This window comes from Columba livia, chromosome 1, assembly GCF_036013475.1.
Source record: "Columba livia isolate bColLiv1 breed racing homer chromosome 1, bColLiv1.pat.W.v2, whole genome shotgun sequence".
Lineage (NCBI taxonomy): Eukaryota > Metazoa > Chordata > Aves > Columbiformes > Columbidae > Columba > Columba livia.
In genome coordinates, this window is record NC_088602.1 from 60,746,288 (window position 1) to 60,769,642 (window position 23,355).

A 23,355-nucleotide genomic window follows, 5' to 3' on the forward strand; every position below is an offset into this window, starting at 1 on the left:
ATCTTCGGAAGTCTACAGAGGTTTAATTTGTTCTGTGTTATTTCTGAACTTCGACAGTTAAAAACACCCCTTAAAAATTCTGGGAATCTTTAGACATGATTGTTGCATGAATTTTTTTGGTCAGATTTTAATCCCATATATTTTTAGGCTTTTGTTGTTTGTCTCTTCTTAAAATTATATCCACGCACAACATTAACTTCTCAGTGTTTAGTGTGGGGAAAAGCTTAAGTTGCTGCACGTTTCCTTGTTCCTTAATTCAATGAATTATGTTTCTTGTTTGTTTATTTTCTGATTACGTCTTCTAGAATTAAACCTTAAGTGGTGGGGTTTTTTTTGTTTGTTTGTTTTTTGTTTTTTTTTTTTTTTTTTGACAGTAAAGGACAAGCTGATTGATGGAATTTACCTTCTGTGAAATCAAGCAATGGTTTAATCCTGGAGGGGAAACCTATGATGTATTATTACGCATCTTAGTCCAAACACTTTTTTATGGTATGATGAAAGATTTTCATGGTTGATGTACTAAATTTTACAGAATACATAGGAAAAAATTACTCCCAAGGAGTTGCATTAAAATAATGTAAAATTTGCACAGCAACTTAGGGACATGGTTTGTTATATAGGAAGTCACTGGAGTAGGTCAGTATGTGCTAGAGAAACTGGACTGGGTGAGCCAAACACAAATATACATACATAGGTGCATACATATGTATATGACTTTCTCAGGTAACCTGCATTTGGACTATGTAACATAAAACAAATGTCTGTATTCCAGATATATCCTGCACTGAAGTAGTCCAGATCAGTACTCATTTTTAGAGCTAGGTCTCTACAAACGGAAGTGCACAGAACTACATTAACCCCCTGTTACATTGTTTGGTCTTTGATTATGGTCTTTAGAAATGGCTGCAGTACCGTCAAGTAGTTATAGTAACATAAGATATCCTTGGGTAGTGACCCAGTTAAGCAAGACAACACTTTTCATGAGAGACAAGAGTTGTGTGTCTTCCAAAGCATACAACTTTAACCAGGCAGCATGAAATGCAGCTTCTATGCATCAGTAAAATGAAGAGACACAGAAAGTGTGTTCCCCATGTCAAGAGTCACAAAGTTCAAGCCTTTTGTATAAACAGTGTATCCAGGGAAAAAGATTAAAAATCCTCTGGCAATATTTGACTAATAATGAGCCATGAGAATTCAGATTTTCTCTGGCTTTTTTAGAAAAAGTTTTATTGATTAGTTAATAAGCTGTATACTAACACTAAGCAGAAGTGGGTAAGATGTTTCTGCTTGCTTTTGTCTACAATTTTATGCAGAAATACTGGCATTTCTGAGTTGTGAGGAGCCTTAAGCAGGCTGTGTATCTTGTGCCTGCAGTTCAATGCAATTTGCTGTACAACCATTGCAACAGTCAGGGAGGGCAATAGGCCATGGCAGCCTCAGGTTGAGTCTAGTTGAAAGCGTAAGTGTTTGCCAAATGCAAAAATGGTTCAGAGTTTACTGGCAGCCTCTGCCCACGGGAGACGTCTGATGAAAGGCACAGAACTCTATTACTTTCTAGTTGCCCTGTGGAGCTTGGTCCCATACAAGATTTACCTGCAGAAGTGATTTTCAAATGCCTCCTCGTGGCCTGCATCCTTCATGATATCTCATCTGACCTCATCTTATGCTTTCGAATGAGACACTTGCTTCCCAATCCTTGCAACTGATAAAAAAAACCAAACAAACAATGAAATATTGAAAATAAAACTACTATAATGCTGCTCACTGGCAAATATCTATGTCTGAGCAAGAACTATGTGCTTCAAATTTTATAAATTAGTATGTGGAGGTATAAATGCACATCTTATGGATATGTTCTCAGATTTGCCCAGAATACCTCTGTTCCCAGGATATCACTCTCCTGCAAAAAGTGCCTTCAACCTCATGGCAGTGCCATATCTTTTTCTCTAAGGGAAACTGCAGACATAACCCCCTTGGCTGCATCAAAAATAGTATTTTTCTTGTCATAAAGTTTTCATTTGCATATATGTAGGAATACAACTTTTTCATAATTTAATTCAAAAATTAATAGTTAATTTTTGCTTTATGTTTGTTTATATCACTTCTAACAAAAAAAGAACTCTAAATTATTCCCCATAATTCTCAATAAGGATATTTATGTAATATGTTCCTTAATGAATAACATTAAGAAATAAGTGATAGAATACCTACAGGTACTCTGATGAAACGAGGCAGACTCACAAGATCAGAGGCTTGCTTTAGGGTTCCATCAGTCATGTAGGCTGAAGCTTAGAAGCTGCCTTAAACCAAGAACCAACATTTGAAATGAAACATGCAAAAATTATTTATTTCTGAAAGTTCTGAGAACTTAGGAAACCTTTTCTTTTGCATTTGTCTTCATTGCTTTATTGCTTTTGGTTTCAGCTATAAGCAGAAATGGCTTGAGAAATATATGTAGAAATGTGTATGTTTGTATATGCATACACAGACATGTATGTGTATGTATGTATTTGTCTATTAGCTATTGTGCATAAAAGTCCTCTGTAAGTACAATGTCCCTGCTAGTGACTCAGAAATTGGAAAGGTCTGAAGTTTTGACAGTGGGTAGCACTTATTCAATATTTTTTTCCTTGAAACATGTTCTTATCAAGGTTATCAAAAGCACAGCAGACCACTTCTCATATTATCCAAGCCAACAAACCAAAGAAGGCTGAGGTTCCAACATTAAATAGTCTTAGGGAGCAATTAAATAGTCTGGACATCCATAAATCCATGGGTCCAGATGGGATGCATCCGCGGGTGCTGAGGGAGCTGGCTGAAGGCATTGCTGGACCGCTCTCCATCATCTTTGCCAAGTCTTGGGAAACAGGGGAGGTGCCTGAGGATTGGAGGAAAGCAAATGTCACTCCAGTCTTCAAAAAGGGCAAGAAGGAGGACCCGGGTAATTATAGACCGGTCAGCCTCACCTCTGTCCCTGGGAAAGTAATGGAACAGCTTATCCTTGGTGCCATCTCAAGGCATATCAAGGATAAGAGGGTTATCAGGGGCAGTCAGCATGGCTTTACCAAGGGTAAGTCATGCTTGACCAACTCATAGCCTTTTATGAGAATGTAACAAGGTGGATGGATGATGGCAGAGCGGTGGATGTGGTCTACCTTGAGTTCAGTAAAGCCTTTGACACAGTCTCCCACAGCATCCTCACAGCTAAGTTGAGGAGGTGTGGTGTAGACAATAGACTAGTGAGGTGGGTTGCAAACTGGCTTAAGGAGAGAAGCCAGAGAGTGGTAGTCAATGGTGCAGAGTCTAGTTGGAGGCCAGTATCTAGTGGAGTGCCTCAGGGGTCAGTACTGGGGCCAATATTATTCAATATATTCATTAATGATTTAGACGAGGGAATAGAGTGTGCTATCAGCAAGTTTGCTGATGACACTAAGCTGGGAGGTGTGGCTGACACACCAGAAGGCTGTGCTGCCATCCAGCAGGACCTGGACAGGCTGGAGAGTTGGGCGGGGAATAACCTGATGAAATTTAACAAGGGAAAGTGTAGAGTCCTGCATCTGGGCAGGAACAACCCCGGGTTCCAGTATAGGTTGGGAAATTACATATTAGAGAGCAGTGTAGAGGAAAGGGACCTGGGGGTCCTGGTGGACAACAGGATGACCATGAGCCAGCACTGTGCCTTTGTGGCCAGGAAGGCCAATGGCATCCTGGGGTGTATTAGAAGGGGGGTGGCTAGTAGATCGAGAGAGGTCCTCCTTCCCCTCTACTCCACCCTGGTGAGACCACATCTGGAATATTGTGTTCAGTTCTGGGCCCCTCAGTTCAAGAAGGACAGGGAACTGCTGGAGAGGGTCCAGCGTAGGGCAACGAAGATGATTAAGGGAGTGGAGCACCTCCCTTATGAAGAAAGGCTGAGGGAGCTGGGTCTCTTTAGTTTGGAGAAGAGGAGACTAAGGGGGGACCTCATCAATGTTTATAAATATATAAAGGGTGAGTGCCAAGAGGATGGAGCCAGGCTCTTCTCGGTGGCAAACAATGATAGGACAAGGGGTAATGGGATCAAGCTGGAACACAAGAGGTTCCGCTTAAATTTGAGAAAAAACTTCTTTTCAGTAAGGGTGACAGAGCACTGGAACAGGCTGCCCAGGGAGGTTGTGGAGTCTCCTTCTCTGGAGACATTCAAAACCCGCCTGGACATGTTCCTGTGCGACCTCACCTAGGCATTCCTGCTCCAGCAGGGGGATTGGACTAGATGATCTTTTGAGGTCCCTTCCAATCCCAAACATACTGTGATACTGTGATACTGTGATACTGTGATGTTCCCACTTATTGGCCCTTAAAAATTGGAGACTGTAGATACTGTGATGACAATGGTCAGATTTTTTTTTTTCTCCATCTGTACAAGATAATTATGTATCATAACTGTCTTGCCTGAAGCTGTAGATCAGGAATTTTCCTTATTTCAGCTTATATATATACATATATATATACACACATATATATACACATATATACATATATGTACATATAAGGTTTTTCCTAGATAGGTATACAACCCATCCATTTTTCTTAATTTGATGTGAAGCAGAGGTGCATATTTTTGAAGTTCTGAATAATATTGTTGCAGCTGTTGCTAATAATCTGTGCTTTTCTTGTACCCTTACTCTCCAACTGCTCTAGAACAAGAAAAGTAAATTGCAGCTTTTATAAACCACAGTATATCAATTCTTACTGTGTCCTGCAAAGCCAGTTATGTTCTATCAATTTTCTAGATGTAGGGTATATCTTCCCATATCATATTTTGTTAATAAAAATATTTCAATAATGTAATTTTGATACTTAATATTTTAATTCTTTAATTCTCTAGATCAGTGAATTTCTAGTCATTATAATAAAATGGCACCATGAAGCACAAAAATGCTTTTGCTATTATATGAAAAGTTGTTAGGGAGGTATTTTGTAATTGTTAGTTCTTTTTAATAATAAAGTGATTTTGTTGACTTGCTATAAAGACATTTTGGCATGGAAAGTAATTTAGTGACAAAAATGTAATTTTGTGTAAAATCAACTTTTATTCGAAATTGCAAGGGACAATTTCCTCATGGTGCCAGGAACATTTGTTTTTCAAAAGGTGCAAGCATGCTGTTTAACTGACTTTTTGTTTAACCTTTTCTGCTCCTTTCAAATCTGTTGTTCTCAGTGGAAAACAAGGAGATAACAGTAGAATGTAAGATACGGTACTTACCAGCCAGACCTCCAGCAAATACTTTACAGGCATTTTGGGGGCCCCATGTTACAGAATGAAACTCCTTACACTAAATATTTTTTAATTCTAAGTGGCATAAAATTGTCTGCTTCTGTGTATTTTTGATAAATCAAAACCAAGTAACAACTTATTGCTGTGTGTGGGAAAGCACAGAAAGAAAGCAAATGTCAAGCCACTAACAAATGATAGTTAAAGAAAAATAGATTCTTGCTGACATCATTAAGTCTGTAGAATCGTTTTTATAAGAGTACATACCTATGTCCTAACAAATTTTCCCAAGAAGTATATAATCAAAGAAAAACATCATGTGTTAGAGCCTGTCTTGAGAAAATGACCAGCTATTTAAATATGCTGTTGCATTTTCAGCATAGCTGCTTGCTCTAATTTAGCAAATCCAAGCGGGTATATGATAATTTACTGTGGTTAGTGTTATTTTCATTAGTTTGTAGTTATCAGCTTCTAAGGGAAAGTTTATTCTACAATTAGTAAGAAAATTTGTATATAGTGGGGTAAAGTGGAGAAAATTATTTGTGATCTGAACAAGTGTATTTATGTAGTTAATGAAAGTTTGATTTAATTCTTAATGGAAAATTATTACATAGTCAAAGGGTTTGGTAAGGACCTATTTTCAATAATTAGTTAAGTAGCTATTATGTTGGTCAAAATGCCTGACTCATTAGCAGCCAAAAAATAGATTTCATCAGCTACTGTTTTATTTGTACTTCTAAAAAGAATTGACATTTTCAATCAAATCCAAGGATGTGAGTATATATAAATAGTGCAGGTGTTCAAGAACATATGTTTTAAAGTGGTATAGATATAAGGTGAATATAACAATTAATGGAAGCACAGTGTCAAGAATTAAAGGACTGTAATTCCAGTTCTAAAATTAGATTTATTGATTGTCCGGGCCAAATTTCTGTGTATCCATGCCTGAGTAACTGCTTCTGTAATATAGCTTTTATTTCTCAGGTATTGTTATTGTGAAGTCAGATTCACTTTTGTATTGAATGATATTGTGTAAATTGTGAGTTGAGTGTTGTATAAAAATATTGAAGGAGCTTTCAAAGCAAGCCACCATAATTTCTTACTGGGTGAAACTGTAAGCCCATATGTTTTGCTTCAATTTTTTAAATGTTAGTTATTTAGATTTTTTACAATAAGTGTAAAAAATGATCATAAAGCACTCTTCCACCTATACCTAGATACCTAGCAGTTACATTTAGTGGCTGATAATGAAAATGGTTGTTGACAGACAGAAGAAAATTGGCATGAGTGTACAGTCTTTAATATTCTTGTAATAAGGCAGTCACAGATCTAATCTTATTGCTGATTACATTTTGAAGGGTTTTGTTCAAGAACACTAGAAACAGGAACTGGATGGGAACTTCTTAATGAGACATTTCCTTAATCAGAATATCTATGAGTTGCAGAGACTAAAAGCCATCCCTTTGGATGCCTTTTCAGGTGAAGAAGAGAATTTATGTTGACCAGAAACACTAATTACAGTGCGGCTAAATGGCCAAGGAACTCTCTCAGGATATTCACTCCCCACTTTGCCTCTGTTGCAGCACATTTCATTGGAGAAAATTAACTGTATCTCTATGGGCTACTCCAGTGTCTCTCAAAAACATCCAATGGTGATTTTTTATAAATGATAGTAACCCCGACAATACCTACCTGTTTAAGTAGTTGCTTTACATTGGAAGTGAGGACATAAGGTAATTACAGATTTCAGATGAAGATTCCCGTCACTGGGCTGCTGAATTTTTTTTCTGGGAATCTCTATCTTTCTTGCGTATCTCTGGCATTGTACATGGAAAATTTATGAAAATTTTAGAAATGCAAAATCAAATACTAAATTCCCTGCCAGCCCTAGTAGAAACTCGCTTTTCCATAGAAGTTTTGAAATGATTAAAGCACAAGGGAAACTAATATGATCAGCAGGAAACACTCAGCTCCTTGAAATGTGTTCGTTTTGCAGCTACACAGATTTCCAGCTGGAATGTCCCTGATAATAATTAATTTCCCCCTACAGCACTGTTTTCATTCCCTTGCTGGGAAGAGTACTACAAAGCCTGGCTCTGCTGTAGCGTCTGGGAATAAAGACAAGACACTCCCACTTCTCACTGCCTCTTTCTCAAAACTAAACTCAGGTGGAAATTTCACTCCCTGTGTATTGATTTGATTAATGAGTTGATATCAGATCCAGGGCTAAATACACTGTAGTGTTCATAAAATGTTCGATTTACTGGAACTCTTTTCTTATGAAAATTAATATGAGTGTAATGGGCTGCCATTCCCTATTGTTTTGTAACATCTTTGCTACACAACCAAAGCCTCCATTGGAACTGAGACTCACTTTAATTATTGAATTAACACAATTTCATGGTTGGTATGCTTCTTTTTCACCTCTGGGCTTTGTATTTACCAGTCTTCTGTGATCTTTTTCCCTATTGGTGCAAGGAGAAATTAAAGTATTTGCTTGTTGCTCATGCATTACTATCCATAAAATCCCAAATTAAATTTTACCTGAAGAAACAGTCTTGCATCAAAACTTTTCCCTACAGCTCCTTATACACTTAAAAATAAGCAAGACATCTTTCTTTTCACAGTTAGAGGCATACATTTCCATTGCAGTGTACTCATAAGCAAACTGTCTGATATATATTTCAGTTTTTTGTTCATTTCTTGAAATCTGTGGTCCAGATTACTGAGGCACAGTAACTGCGAACCTGGGCCCATGCCTATCCCTAAACATCACTGTGCTATAACTTGTTCAAACAAAATAGGAGCCAAAACTTAGATTCCAGAGTATTAAAGTATTCAGAATGTTTACTCATCCAGAATATTTAAGCCTTCATCTAAGGCAGATTCTTTATTGTTAGACCCACATTCACATATATCTGTACAGCATTAAAAAAAAAAAGACACTGCCCCATCTTCTGCTGTACAAGAATTTGGAGGGGTTCATTCTTTTATTTTGAAACGATGCCTACTGTTTTCTAAGCACTCACAGTGGGGCAGGCTGAGACTTCACAGAGAGAAACTTGTGCTGGGTATGTGACAGCTCAACACAATCATCTTTTCCTTGCACCCTGTCACCTTTAAGCCTTCTGAAGTAAGCTCCTATCGTGGTGATGAGTCTGGCTAAGAAGGCAATACATTGCAGAAAAGATAAAGTAATACTTACGGAAACTGAAAATGTGTGATTATAAAAGCATACATATTAGCCATGCAAAAATAAAGCATTGAATCAAAAACTCCTTCCTCACTAGTCTTTCTTCCTTTATTCTCATCTACTTTCTTTTTCCCTATTGCATTGTAATTGTTATTCTTTTATTTCATTCTCATAATTTTTTTCTCCCAAGGGAGAGGAGTGATGACTACTGCTTCATTAGCTCACCTGGAAGAACATGTAAATAGCATAGCAATTAACCTATGGAGAAATGAAGAATTACTCAATAACATAATGATATGGGGGAAGTGGGATATGCTCCTTTCGGTAGCTGGTTCACTTAATAGATAAGCACTTTTTAGTAAGACTATCGTCATCAACAAGCCCTTTAGCTATCTGAGTCTTGCATGAATCTGTCCCTAGTAGGCCATTTTGGGTGTTGGGGATAGTGAAGGGGTAGCCTCCTTCCACTACCCTCTCTTCCATTTTGCAAATATGTGTTTTTTTTTTTTTTTCTTCACCTGAAACTTCAGTATTTCAATGAAATCACAAAAAACTTTTTTTGGTAAGAAAAGTGTGTTTATTCTGTGAATAATTTTGTGCTCATCTGACACCTGATGGTCTGTTATGGTAGTCTCTTACTTAAGAAGTTCCCCCTCAATCCTTTATTCTCCAAAATAGCAAATTCAGGCAGATTGTGTCATGACTTTGAGAGCTTTATGCTCATTTCCTTACTACTGGAGTTATTTTGCAGATGGAAATGTCCAGGGCTACATAGCCTTCCCTACAGCATTTACTCAGGGCAATATTTGATTTTTCACAGAAGTTATCCTTTGGAGTTATATGTCATTGAACTTCCTTCAGGAAGAGGGATTGCACACATGAGTAGCAGTTGCCAAGTTTGGTTCTGTGTTTGTCTTATACTTGTTGAACTTAATACAAAGGAGACACACAACACTGTGTTGCTGCAACTGAACTTTAGGTAGCCTTGTTGAAGCAGGAAATCCACATTTTGTGTATTCTTTCTTTCAGAGTACATATTGAAAGCCCTTTTTTTTTTTTTTTGTAATTTAATGAGCGGATATTGTACATCAGGTGCTTTCAGAGCTGACAAAGCCCTTGGGAAAGTTAATGTTTTGCTATTATTAACTAATCAAGAAAATGTACTCCTTGCTCATTTTTCTATGCAATAAGCCATAATTCTTTTGTTGTTGGGTATAATTTAATTTTATGAAACATTAACTGATCATGAATTAAAAAGAAAATCTGGAAATCTGTCTGGAAAATCAGACAGAATCTGCATGCATATTATTTGAAGATTTTTAATTGCAAATATTTATTAAGTTTCCAGGCTTTTTATATCCTAGCAAATCAATCATATTCCAGACACTTATAATAATGGACCAGAATATTCTATACTAGAAATGTTAAAAGGCTACAATGTTGTACAGTGCAGGTGTACCCACCTGATAACTGTTGAATTTCCAAAGCAGGGATTTTTCTGGTAAATCTCAAAAGGAAACCCATGCAACTAAAAATTTAAGCCAAGAAAATTCAAATTCAGATGGAAAAAGGTTGTGGTAAGGATGAGAAAATACAGTTTTGAGACAAAACTATCACATCTATTCCATTTCAACTAAGAAAGCAAAAGTTTCTCTCCTGTCTCAGTTCAAAGTTTTTGGTTGAGAAATTTTACAAAGCTGTCTCAAAAAGACCAAGTTTTTTCTCAACTGTCATCTGTTGCATCCTGTTCTTTTTTTCAGACAAGCCTGGTAAAACATCCTATCAAATCAACATTTTAAAGTCCTGAGTGTTTAATAGCAAGTTGTAAAGTCTATCCACATACCAAGGTGCATTAGGAAGACCCAGCAGGCTAAGGTAAGAGCTAATTAACCTCTACTTGTCATGTCTGCAATATTCTGCCCGGTGCTGGGACAGAACAAATATCAACAGAATGGACAGAGTCTGTAGAAAGGACACTTATGGATGGTTGGTGTGCCAGTGCACACAACATACAAGAGAGGCTGTAGGAATGGGGTTTGCTCAGCCTGGAATACAGAAGAAAAAGTAGAGGTCAAACTGCAGCCTTCCACTATTGAAGGAGGATTACAGAGAAGAAGTAACCAGATTCTTTTCAGTGGTCCATAGAGAAAAGACAAGAGCAAGAGCCAGTCTGATTACATACTACTGCAGCCCAGAGGTCACCTTCTGGAGACGGAACTCCAAGTAAGGGAATGAATCCTCTTTCTCAACTGTGCCCTTGCCAGTCTTCATTTTTATCCAACAGGAAAATGGCTGTTAACCTCACATTCCTCTATACCAAACCTGTGCACAGATGACTTCTGTTGCCTTTTCAGTTTTTGAAGAATATTAGGTAGTGTCACTTTTCCCTTTTAACATAAACAAAATTTCTCATTGGAAGGTGAATCAGTACTCTATTAAATATTGCTCATCTGTAAACAACTCATCTCAAACTTACAGTTCCTGTTACTTTTAGCTTTCCATAGTAGCTACAGATGACACAGTAAAACTTCAGAGGTGAGGAACAGGATGTCATACTTTGACCAAGCTCACCTTCTGCTCTCACCCCCATCACATTCAAACTCACATACGCACTCTTTGTCAGATTCTGTTGTAAAGCTAAACCCTTTAAAACAGATTGAATAATAATAAACCTCAATAGGTAGGTAGGCTGGCAGATCTGTATCGCTATAAAAGACATACTTACATTTTCATGAACACCTATCATCAAAAATAATAATGAAGACCCACTTGCTGTACCTTTTGGATTTTCCTTTCTGTTACTGTGTTACTTTTAGATATCTTTTAGACATCTTTTAGATTTTTTTTTTTTTTTTTTATTTTACTATTCCTGGGCCACAATCTTGAGTTTATGACTGCTGACTTATTTTCTTTTTTTCTCTGAATACTTTTCTTGATTTTCCACTTAAAAAACAGGAATGTATTTGTTTGATTATTGACTGAAAAATAAGAACTGAAAAGATGGAATGTTAAAGAGGATCCAGGCACTCATTCAATTTGGTCACTTCTGAAATACCAACACATCTGAATACAAATGAATGATCCTCATTCATTTCAGCTCGCTTGCTCTCTAGTCTCACTAGATAAGCTTCTTCAGACCTTAAATCTTCCAGACACATGCAATCTTGTATTCAAGCATACAGGCAAAAATAGTTCAAATATCCTGTTGACTAAGCTTAGTCAAGATCCGGTAACTGTTTCTCTGCCTAAATCCCCTGATTCATTTGTCATGCACTGGGCATGACCACAGGAGCAGGTTATTCACAAGATAAATTTAATGTCCCTTTTAACTTTTCCACAGCAGCACAGCACATTGACCCAACTGGTAGGTGACCTAGCTTCAACTCCTTTTCAGCGTCAAAGAATTTTGACCCAGCATTCCCTCTCTTCAGCAAAATTCCTCTGAATCCTGGAAAAAAAAAAAGTCATTCTCTACATTTGAATTGATGTTGTGTCCATCTACAGAAAATATATTAAGTCTTTCTTCCATCCTAGTAGGAAGACTACTGGGATGAAGGACCCTTCAATAGAAAAATCGAGGACCTAATGGCATTTTCTCCTCTGTGTACTGTTTCTATATTTCATCCAGTTCTACTTTCATTTCAGGTGTTCACATGAACCAGTCACTTCGGATTCTCTTCTGAAGTTAAAAAGAAACCTGCACACCTGATACAAATTTCAAAGTTCCCATCTTCTGACCCTGGAACCTAAAACATGTTCCAGCAATGTTTTTTAAAGAGACCAGCTCTGTCACTGATTCTAGCTTCTACCCTTGAACCAGGAGCCCGGGTGACAGATGAAAATGCAGTCTGAGGTTCCCCTGAACTCACTCTGCCTTTATCACATCTGAAATGGTACTTTAATGACCTTCATGCACATGTTCTCTGTATTTTGGGCTGTAACCTCAAGCTGATGGCAGTAGCCAAAGATCAGTGTCTTCTTCAAGATTTTCTGCAAATCATGTGTTCTGTTATTATAGATATCAATTAGGTTTCTTTGAAAATAGAATATCTGCAAAAAAAGCAATTTTCTCTTCTTCAAATACTCTGCATTGCACTAGATATTGCGGAAGATGTTGGTGTCTGAATAGGGTTGTTCTCCCTCATTACCCCACATCTCAGCTTGGTAGTGCGATAAATTCACAATCCTGTATTTATGATTTCACAGTCCTAATAATGGAAGTAATCTGTGGTAGCACAAATTCAGTGTTGTGGCTTTACTTAAGATCAAACTGGTAAAGCAGACAAGGACTGAAGAGAAACATTGCTATTTCAACAGAAATAATTTGAAAAAGAGAAATGGATGAGTGAAATGATAACAAAAAGCTATTCTAAATACTGGGAAATTATTTAAGTGGTTTTGTTTGTTTGTTTGTTTGTTTGTCAGTGTCTTTTTTTTTTTTTTTTGTTAACCTATAAACAATCATGTACTTCATTTGAATTACTTTGGGTAGCATTAAGTGGGGGCTCATTTTAACAGAATTTCAAGGTAATGGCTGTGATGCCTTCCCATGTGAATAGGGTGGGGTGGAGGGAAAGCAAACCCTTGTATGAAGCTCTGTCATTTGGCCAAATTCTCAGCTCTGTATGCAGTTCATCAGCTTTAGAGCATATAGTGATACCACTATATTTGGTCCATCTGCCCTGAAGGGAGTGAGAAATCAAGCTACAAAGATGAGGAAGAAAAGTGAGGCAGTTGACTAGCCAGAGGTATAATTTTATTTTTTTGCAATTCTTGACAGAGAGTGCATGAAACGTCCACCAGAAAGACTGGCTGGAGTTACCTCCTGTTTCCTACTCCTGACTGTAAAAGAGAGGCCAAGCTCCTCTGGAGCTGGAAATATAACTTTCCATCTGGAAAAACCCTCTGATGGGAATGGGAAGATTTCCACTGCTCTGAATGGAGCTTGAACTCAATGACCGTAGGAGTCACTACATGTTGTGTGGGTGAATTTGCCAACACTCACATTACAACTTGTTTGATCCCTACTCAAATTTCCTTACACACTGTCTGAAGAAGTTACCCTCAAATCTGGTCCAAACTGAGCAGCTGCAGTGTCTGGCTCCCAATATTGTGATCCAGTGGGCTGCAGTTGTCTGTACATGATGCATCCAGACTGCAGTAGCCTGTAACAGCATTAGCCACAGCAGGAAACTTTTCCTCTGCTTCTCTTCCTGCCAGAAGAGTTGGATGTGGCAACAAGCTGGAATGGGAATGCTGCTTACAGCTCCTTCCTCCTGTCCCCTTTCTTCCCCCCACCTGTATACCACAGAAAAGACATCCCTTCTTTCCCAAGAGCATCTATAGGCATTGGGACAGGCAGTCATTGAAAAATACTACAGCAGGATGATCTTGCCAAACCACACATGGGCAGGACATGTGTCCTTCCTCCTCTTTTACATATTCTCAAGGCCAAGAGTTCACTTTGTCTTTGAGGAGGATGAGGTTAGGATGGATGGAAGAATCTTAAAATGACCATCTTCATAAACTGTGTGCTGAACCACATTAGTATAGACATTTTCAGAAAATATTCTTAATATGCAAAGTATTTTTTCTCATCTTCCTTTACTCATACTCAAAATTATGAACTTGGTTAGACAGTTTGTCACACCTACAGTTATACATACCTCTATGATCATCCAATGCTATCAGAATATTTCCAAATAAAATAGATCAGGGTTCACATAAAACTGAACAGTCCCTGTTTAAGTCATTATTAGGAGGTTACCTAACCCCTCATAACTCTGTTGATTCCACCTTGATGACATCCTTGATTATTATCATGCTGCAAAGGCTGCCTCTAGCTTACATGCTTTTGATTACAGTGATATTATGATCACCATATGAATTAGCACCATGTGGGAAGTAAGAGGTTATTGCTGCTATATATTAATCTCAGGCACTGAAGGAAGAGAAAACATGACTTTCTCATTTAAGCATCACTTCTTCGTTTTGCCTTCATATGCTTTCTATACCATGATTAATCATTGTGTAAATACAAGTGTAAGACGTGCTACACAAAGTATATTACACTTGTTAAACCTTAAGCCATGTTAATACATTCTTGAAGCACTGCAGCATAGACTTAAAGACACTTCTCCAACAACTCTCATTATTCATGGATCATTGACATGAAAGACCCTAATAGCTCCCTCAAAGCCATCACATTGTGCTGTATAAATGTGAGCCCTTAGTCCATGGATCATTGGCATGATAGAATGCAACATCCTTTCAAAACCCTTGCAGTCTATCAAGTGAATGCATACTATTAGAGATCTTTAATTTGTGGATTATTACCACAATTGATCATTACACTTCCTTTGGGGCTGCTATGGTCTATTCCATTAACATATATTTGGTGAGTGTTAATCGGTAGACTATTGGTACAAGTATTTTTGTCTGTTTTGTCAGAAGAACTTGCTGAGTTGAGAGATCTTTCTCTTATAGGCTCTTCTAGACCCTTTAATTCTTTAGTTCAGTGACTTGCATTTTCATTTTTTTTGCTGCATTATCAATTCCTTATGCAAACAAGCAACTTGACATGTTCAAGTGACATTTTATATTCATCCTAGTAAAATGCGATTTCAGCTTTCACTTCTATTATTTGTGATATCAGGCACAAAATGAAAATATGCGTTCTGGCTTGAAAGTGTGGCCCTGAGACTTCTATACTCTATGAACAGAGATACTATTCTATTTTGAGTGATAAAGATGGCAAAAACATACAGGAAATAAACATATGCACTTATTTTATGCATACCAGTAATGAGTGCTTTTACATGGACTTTCTCACACAATTCCTCTATTAAAATTCCTAAAGTTATCGAGCCAGACCCTATGAATTTGTAGTCTTGAGCTTAACCTTTTAGTGTTTCACTATTAGAAAAGTTCTCATTGTAGCCCAGTGGCATTCAGCTGTTTCTGGTCTGTAAGTAATAAAATGCCTGAATCTCACCTCATAAACCCCCGTAGCTTACCTTCTTGCCTATTCCTGGTAGCGTTGTAGTGATAGGTGGTCAAGGTGGGAAACTGATGGACTGAAGAGTGGCTCAGAGCACCACATCTCCCAGGCTGCTAGGTGGAAAAGGGACTGAATGAAAGGCTCCTATGTTGCTTGGATTCCCATCTGGGACACAGCTGCGGTGAGCTGGCTGCTTACTTCCTCATGAAAACTTGCCCTTCAGTTTCAGCAAATCAGCATTTCTCAGCAAAAGTCTGCTTTGCTGGAAAATTCCTAATCATCTGTTTTTCTGCTCACTCACCTCCCTCTGAACATGGTTTGGACAGACCCTTGGATGGGTCCTGTTCATGTCAATAAGGCATACATCTAGTACTGATGCAGTGACCGCAGAATCTCAGTTTTCATTAAGAGATTTTCTTTTTTAGCCTGAGTAGTTGCTAAGAAAATCTTGGAATGTGAACTGAACACAGCAGCTTTACTTACAGCTGCTTGGAGACATGAAAGAGGAGCAGCAGATGGTGAAGCAGCAGCGGTTGGTAGAGCACAAAGCCAGCAAGAAAGCCACTTGCTCCCACACCTGCAGAAATAGGCATGTATCTCATATTAAGAGGGGTGGTTGGGGTATGAAAGGCTGGTTAAGAGGGGAAATCTGCCTAGATAGTGGACATGGCAAGTGAGCAGAGATGGTTGTGGCAACAACAGCAGGGAACAGGATCAGGAGGAAAGTTTACTCAGCCTTCCCTGCCTCATCACTTGTCTCAAAGAATCAGACATCTGCTGCTATCAGCCAGGGTATGTGGTTTTCTATCTGAGGAGTTCTTATCTAGTCTGAAACTGCTGATCTTGTTTTTTTTAAGAGATAACTTCCCTTGTAACTAAGACTTCTGATTTTGTAAAGCCTGCATCCTTTCACAATGAAGAATTGCCATATAAACTCTGTTGCAGCATAGTGTAAGTTATGTGAATTCCTTTAGCCCTTGTTTTAGCCTTCTAGGAACAAAAATATAGCAAAATCAATTTAAACCAGATAAGTTCAATAAATAAAAGGGGAGTGAGGAAGCATCTCAGCTGAGAGCCTATGTGGGTTTTCAGCTAAAAGCATGTATTTTTGGAAACCATGACAGCCTCTCAGTGGGACAGCCGTAGGTAGCTTATGCTAAAATAAACACAATTTGATGGAGATAACTTCAGCAAGTTATTTTATTTGCCTTTGCTCTGTGCTTTTAGAAGAGAAAATCTTAAATTTCCATTGATTTTAGGGAATGTAAACAAATTATTTTAACTAAAGCACTGCTATTTGCCTCACAGCAGTGCTCAGCGTAACTCCATAAAATTACGTTCCAGGGTACAGTTCCTCATTAGAATTGCTCTGAAGGCAAATCTATGGTGAGAGGTTCCCACCACAGCCTGTTTCCTCACCACAGGTTTCTGCCCTCTCAAAGGTACTTGTTCAACTCTTTACGTATCTGTGCTCTAAAGCAGACCACTGAAATGACCTTTGGTGTGCACAGTAGTGCAGTTGTTTTTCGAACCCTGCTGTTTTCACTGGTCCCATTTATAGAACAGACCATGTGGAGCTGTATGAGAAGATAATGCATAGTGGGAGGTAAGCTTGTCTGTGCAAGGGTGAGACAAGGACCTCTAGAATGGTTTTACTGAGAGACAACACAATGTTGCATATTGTGTGGAGGTCATACATTAGTGATATCAGAATGAAGCATTTCAGCTGCATTTTTGTCTATATTCTTGCATACATATTTTGTGGTGTGTGTGTCTGAACAACAAGGATGATGAAAAAGGCTCTACTGGCTTTTGCAAAAATAGAAGCAAGTATGGAAACTGTAAAAATACTGTATTTGTTTGCCTTCTCCCAATGGCCTTTAGGAGATTTCTGTGAATGAAAAATGTAATAAAAATCAATATTTAAAACATTCTGGAATTTCCCTTTAAATTGTAGCAGTGCTGCTGGCTGTTGCTACATTAACTGATCTCATGAAGTTGCTTAATGATATCTTGTTAGTAATGGAAGATAATGAGACGATAAGGGCAAAATTCATTGACCTTTCAAAGCTTTTGATTCACTAAATGACACTGTTAGATAAGCTAATTAAATTTTGCTTTTTCTGTGGAATGATGGCTTGGTTCTGATCTTATTTGATTAAGAGGAAAAATCAGTGGCTGTTTCAGGCTATCATTCTGATTTATTACTATTACTATTGAAAGGTGCCTTAGGGCTCAAGAACTGATTTACTTCCTTTTATTTAGTCCTAAATTATCTCTGAGATATTTGTGGTAAGACCTAAATTCACTTACATGGTATTTGACAATACCGTTTTGTACAACAGTTCTGTAATATCTCTGCCTTAATATATTTGCTTCCAAAATCACTATAATAAAATCATTTGGAAAGATAAACTTGAAATAGTGATAAAAGACCAACTTCACCTTAATTTCCCAGGACACTTGTCAAGAGGAAAGAGATATTCAGCTAATAGTAAGGCTGCAATAAATTATCAGAGAATAACATGATTAGTCATAATATTTTATTCATGGCATTCATATACAAATGCTCCAAGATAAAAGTGTGCAGGGCCCCAGTTCTACAAAACTCTTAATCATGCATTTATTTCTAGGCATTTGAGTAGTTTAAATTTTATGTCTTAGCCTATCATTGGGAATCCAATTCTGTTTGATGAGATTTCTCATGCACTTTAACTCAGCATATGTTTGTGAATCAGACTCAGTTCACAAAGAGAAAAGTAAATGATGTATACTGCTAAAGCTACTGAAGAAAATAGTGCAAAGCATGAAATCTGTTACCAGGTGCATGTGCAAAATAAAACCTTCCTGCTTTGCCAATGGCTTACTATTGCTAGCTACTTTATGATAAATATTAGCTAGCTGACTTATCACTTCTTTTTTGTCAGGTTATTTTATGAAGCATTATACAATATCTCAGACTTAAAATATTTTACAAAACTAACTATACTACATCCATTCATCCAACTTAATGTCTCAAACTTTTAATCTCACTAAAAACTGATACCAGGACTCAGTCTATTTTTCTTAAAATCATGTTGACAACTATTATTAATGCATCTTGTCTTAAATTGTGTCAGTTAAGTTCAAATAGATTTTTTTTTCCCCTGCTGCTTGAACTGGGATGCTGCCAGAATGACTGAGCTCTAGCTGGTCAAACAATTCCAAAAGACATTGGTGCTGCATTAGTATTCTTCAACTCCAAATTTCGTGGGCTTGTTATTAAAAATGATGCCTCATAAACCAGCAGACTTTCTAGAAGCCCCCATGAAAACCAGTTTAGGTGAGAAGCTCCAGCACTTCTAGACTTTCTGCTGCAATATTATGACTCAGAGCCTGGAAGTTTTGCAATTTGTTTCGAGCTCGGTAGCTCCAGCCATGCCACAGACACTGCAATTCTGTTTGTATACGTACCTGTATCACTTCTGGTTTAGTTTCATCTGGTACAGATACAGTTGTGCCCTAATACAGTCCCACAGTTCAAAATGAAGTAAAAGAAGTGAGGATGACTGGGAAACTTTCTTCACAAGCATGTTTCATATCAAAAGAACATTCCCAAAACATCTAGAATCCCTGAAGTGGGGAATGCTGAAGTGCTTTTTGGGTTCATGGGCTTGAAATATGTCATGAATTTAGCAGTGGATCCCCCTGATCAGTGATGGTTACCAAGAGGAGAAACTTGGCCAGATTCCTTAAAAAACTTATCTTAAATAAAATCATCTATTTAATCATTTAACTTGTGAAACAATGTTAGTGATTTTGGGTGATTGGATTCTGCCTTTACAACATGCATCTAAATGTAGAGGATTACTACAGATGGCAACTTCCAGATCAAGCAGGGGTATTTTAAGAACTTAACGGTCTACAGGATTTTGTGTTTTACTTTTGAAAACACAAACTTTTAGGTATGGTCCTTCTAAAAGTTCTTTTGGAACCTATATGGGAATAAACCATGTTTTACAATCAGAGTTTAAACAAATAATGAAACTGTGACTTCTTGACATTTGTGGAAGATTATAGAGCGCAGAACATTGTTACAAAGCTCCTTTGATGGATAAAGAAGATTTTTTTGGAAGTCAAGCAAGGCAAAATTTTACCATTTTTCCTGTGAATTTAGCTGATCTATGCTTACTGTTTTCTGATTCCTTATTGTAGGAAAACACAGTTATGTCTGTATCGAGTTAGGGCCAGTTAACAGTTGCAGGGTGTGGAATTTTAGTATTTATATAGTTAAATTTTTTGAATGACCCTTGCCATTATTTTGGTTCATACCAATCAGTATTCTCTAAAACAGATCTCCAGCACAGGTCTGGATTTATTATAGGGTTGAGGCCTAATGTGCCATTAGGCACATTCCCAGTGTAGACACCCTGTTTTGAAGAGCAAGTAGTTTAATAGCGTGAATGCAGCTGTTCTTCTCCATTTGGCCTCATTGTGAAACTGGAGTCCTGGGTATACTCAGTTTACTAGTTTAGGCATGGCCATATGGACAGAGGTTTGGAGAATATTGCAGCTTAATTTTAATGTATTTTCTACAGAACATACAGGACCTTGAGGCAGATTCTGTATATTACTCTTCTAAGATGGCATTGTGCTTATTACTGTGTAGCACAGGACAGAGTTATGAAGTATGGTGTCCAAAACTGGGGGCAACTAGAGCTGTCTGTTTCTCTTTCACATGTCCAAGAATGTGAACGTTGCACCATGCAGTGCTAAATGGCGTAGTTACTGAAATACAATACTGAGCTGCACAGACAAAAAATTTTACAAGCCTACAGGGTAAGAGGAAATATTACTTTACAGTTCATCCAGTTACAAACTGGATCACTTAAACACAGAACATTAGTTTTTGAAGAATTTGAACAACTTAATGTATAACGCTGCAAACTCTCTATGCCCAGAATTCCTATTGGCTGCCCAGAGAGACCAGTATGTGGCAGATTTATAGAAATAGTTTGTAGACAGTTTGGTCATTCAATAACCAAAACTGTGTAATGCACATTTTTTAATATAAAGTCATGTCTGCTTTATTCTCCAAACTTCTCTTTTCCTCTTTCCAATTTCATTTCCCAGTCATGCAGAACAATGTGGTGTAACCCAAAAAGGAGACTGAATAAAACGTAAAAGGGCAGCATACACCATAGCATGCAAAATGCAGCCTGACAGTGGTGCTGAATGCTAATGAGTAATTATTTGGTCTCACCCCAATCAGTCTTGGACAGATAATTAATTCAGGGGCTGACCATATGACCTGAATTTCTGAAAGCAATTGTTGCATATCTCTTTTCAATGTGTGAACAGGTGGTTCACAAAATGCATTCATTTTTAACAAAATAAATTCCCTTCATCTCAGTTTTTCAAAAGCTTAACAATATAATACGCACTTTCAAAAATCTATAATGTAACAATACTATTTTGGACCCAAACAGCCTTTCTTCGAGATCACTGCTCTTGTAGAGATCTGTTTTATTAGTTTTTAAACACAAAAGCATTACCAAATAGTTGCTTAGAACCTCCAGGTTATCTTAAATTCCCACCACTAAGCATCTATTTAATAACTAAATTGCTATTCAAACAAAAATTTAGATCTGCAACTTCACCTTGGCTAACCGTCAAAATGTAGATTCTTTCTACGTGGAGAAAAGTAAATGAGTAATGGACTGTGTATTACTTTAAGTATTACACTTTGTGGTCTTTTAATTTTTTCTTACTTTGAAACTTTGTTTAAATTCCTGTGAGACAATGATGGATAAGGGATACTGGGGAGAGAAGATAGATTTTGTTTCCTTTGAATATGTACCTAAATATTTTAACTTCATGATTATAGGTAAATGTGGAAGAAAGGCAAATGTATTCTCTGATGAAATCACATTCCTTCTCTGAGGATATCACACAGATATGCCATGTGAAGGTCTGAGTTACTGAGTGCCTTGAAGAAACAAAGATGATATGTGGTGTTACTTGTGAAACTTGATATTTGAAGTCTAACATCCTGGATTCAAGCTATCAAGAAGGTCAAGATATTTCCTCCTGCTTCTCATAAAGCCACAGATTCAGGAGGTACATCAGAAAAAAAGATTTCATTGAGCACCCTTGATGTGAGTAAATAAATATTTATATGGAGTATTTGAACCAAGTGGACCTGGAATCAAAGTTATTAATCTTGTTCCTGTGGTGCCTTAGATTTGAGAGAGGGGTCTACTCTGAGTCAGGAAATAAATTTTGGAAGAAGAAAGATTTGACAGAGATTCTATAACATAAAGAAAACCCTTAACATCAGAAGATTCATTGCAGTGTTAGTTAGATCAGTGATAGCTCCATTTTGAGGGAAACAGACCTTATATTTAGAGGGAGGACTGACTATACATCAGTAAGACAGGTTCAGGAGTGTTATAGTTAGAAGAAGAGGGAAATCGGAATTTACACTGCTGCAGCTTGGAGCATGAAAACTTCTGGTGCATTCCTGTGCATAAGTGCTGAGGAATCTATTACATTAAAACCAAAGAAAAATCGGAAAGGAAATGAAAAGAAAGAAATTAACACTGGAAATGGTAGTTAACATGTGCGTGTGAACAGCGATAAGCATGACTGACTCTCCAGCTGAAGAACAGTATCCCATGTGTAGGAAAACTTGGAGAAATGGAAGGCAACTCTGGGTCTGGGGTAATAAAAATGGAAGGTAACCAGCAAGTCTTTGAATCACATGGGACACACTTGAACTTCCTGTCCTGATGTAGACTTCTATGGATAGTAGCAGGAAAGAATTAAGATCCAGAGGAATCATGAGACAATGTAGTACTCCTTTTGGGGGTTAAAGGGATCTTTTCTTTTGTTTTATACCATCTGTTATTTATTATGGGACTTTGAAAACTGGTTTATACATAACATATATACATTTCTCTAATGCATCAATTCAAAAGTTCATATGAGTCAACATCCTGTCTCAAATACTTTTGAGTTTCTTGTGATGAAGGAAAAAAAACACAAAAACAGGTGTAGAATGATTCTTTTCCCCCTAAAACCTCCCAGTTTCCTGGAACTTGCTGAGGCAGATTGCATTTCATTCATTGTGTTTAACAGCTACTGGTGGGCTCAATTTCCATAACTTTTCCTAATCCTCTCTTAAAATCTGCTTACATTTTTTTGACTGCCATTAATATAGATTATATTTCTTTCTGAGGCAGCAGGTTATTGTTGTATGAAGCAAAACTGCATACCTCTATAAACTGTGTGACCTGGTAAAGAAGGTATGTGTGCTTGAGTTTCATGTGTCGTGTGTAGGCGAGGGCATAGCCACAAAACTCTCTACTAGGTCTGGGTGATGGTAAGCATAGAATATGTAATGTGCTGTGGATTGCATCAAATCTGCCTGTGAAAGAGATCCTTTGTATTACCATTTGTATTGCACACCTGAAGGAGGAAGTTGTTCTCATTTTACTGACCATTTATCAACAGTGGTTTTGGGTGTTTACTTTTTTAACAAGGATTTTAATTGTTTAACTGTTGTGACCAGTAGGTCAACATCTACCACATATTTGTATGTTGACATTTATTTTACAAAAAAAGGTGATGTTTTGAGACATTCCAATCTCAGAAGGAGGTTCTTTTGCTTTTTTGGGGGGGTGAAACAGACATTTGGTCATAATAGAGAAGAGGTATTTATGTGCTGTTTGTTAACACTTGCTTGAGCCAAAGAAACTTGTGTTACAGGAGTTGAGATCTTGGGCAGGCATAGTTTGAATTTTTTTTTTTCTCTTTAAGATTGTTGGAAAAGTCAAAGGCATTTTCAGAATGTGAAAGAGTTCAGGAATGCTGCAAAAGCGCACAGACAAAATGAGAGTTGAAAAAGTAAAACCTGTCATTTTTTTC

At 37.5% G+C, this 23,355-nt stretch overlaps 1 long non-coding RNA gene across 3 annotated transcripts in view; it reads left to right on the top strand.

Moving 5' to 3' along the window:
• Positions 1–23,355, top strand: part of LOC135579110 (uncharacterized) — a 46,131-nt gene that overhangs the window by 18,836 nt on the left and 3,940 nt on the right. For 2 of the 3 annotated variants that reach the window (XR_010471579.1, XR_010471581.1), the window contains 2 exons: positions 10,208–10,322; positions 21,314–21,584. This is a non-coding gene — a long non-coding RNA (uncharacterized LOC135579110). The remainder of the gene's footprint in view (positions 1–10,207; positions 10,323–21,313; positions 21,585–23,355) is intronic. The other variant, XR_010471584.1, reaches the window with a different exon arrangement.